General features: G+C 33.3%; 1 pseudogene; it reads right to left on the bottom strand.

Annotated features, from left to right (window-relative positions):
- Positions 1 to 291: 291 nt before the first annotated feature.
- On the bottom strand, positions 292 to 441 carry LOC136152552 (U2 spliceosomal RNA; annotated as a pseudogene).
- Positions 442 to 1,290: the final 849 nt, after the last annotated feature.

Below are 1,290 nucleotides of genomic sequence, written 5' to 3' on the forward strand. Positions count from 1 at the left end.
TATTTCTTTTTCTGCTCTGATTGTTGTGGCCAAAACTTCCAAAACTATGTTGAATAGTAGTGGCATTTTATTCTCCAGACTTTGATCCAGGTGCAATTTGGATTTATTTTTATCAAGAAGCTCTACAGAGTTTCAGAAGTTTAAATACTGATCATTTCATTTAGTTGACTATTTCTGATGTCTGATCTTTAGTAAAAATTTAATAACAATTACCATCCTCACAAAAATTAGGTATTCAGGTGAGCCTAGGTGTTCTCATAATGGAGACAATTAAAGATCTGAAAAATCAAGATTGATAAGGTTTTCAAAAACCTATGATGGATGGTCTAAATAATTTACTTGAATCTTTCAAGAATAAACAATCACTTTAAGTGGTGTTTGTAAATACTTCTGTCATATGTTTAACTACACTTGATCATAGCCAAAAGGCTGAGAAGCAATCTGTTTAACTAAAAATCAGTCTATTCCTAATGTCATTTTTGCTGTTTGTTTCACCCCATTGATACACTTTTAGTAATAAGATTTTATTTTATAAAAATATAATTAGAAGTTTCTTTTGGATTTAGTTAATTTACAGATAAAAATTGGAAGAATTCTTGATGGTGCTCTAATGGTTAAAAGTTCCATTTTCTTGGACATATTTGGAGCATGAACATTTGGATTATGAAAATTAAGTATACCTTTACCTTCTTTCTATTTTAAAATCAGACAGAAAACTAATGCAAACCTAAGGTTTTTTACAGTGAACTCTTAATGATCCATTTGGGAAATAGTCATCTGTCTTGAAGAGAATTGCTAGTTGTCTTCTCTTCTAAAAGATAAGGATTTCCCAAGGGGAGATAAGAAACTATACTTTCCTTTCCAAATAGTCAGAATCACATAGACTTGAGCCACTGAGATATGTGGTTGAGGGTGAGTTGGGGATTTGCATTTCAAAATTCCAACATAATTTGCCTTGTTGGGAAGGGCATATTATGGGCTTGAAGTGTGTTAGAAGGTTGCAGGGGGGACTGGTGATTCTGCTGACAATCTACCCCCACTAAATGGGGATTACCTCTTGGCGCGGGTTCTGATAAATAACACATGGAATTCTCAGATCCAGGAACACTCTGGAAGTCCAAACCGTCCTCCCCAAACAGTGTCAACTGTTCAACCCCTGATCATCAAGCTGTTGATAGATTATAATGAGTTAGTATAAGCTGAATTAAAAAGCTGTCAAAAATTTTTCTAATAAATAGAATAGATTTACAATAGAATAGTTTACTCATCTCTGATCCTAAATGGGTGATT

This window comes from Muntiacus reevesi, chromosome 21 (genome assembly GCF_963930625.1).
Source record: "Muntiacus reevesi chromosome 21, mMunRee1.1, whole genome shotgun sequence".
Classification (NCBI taxonomy): Eukaryota; Metazoa; Chordata; class Mammalia; order Artiodactyla; family Cervidae; genus Muntiacus; species Muntiacus reevesi.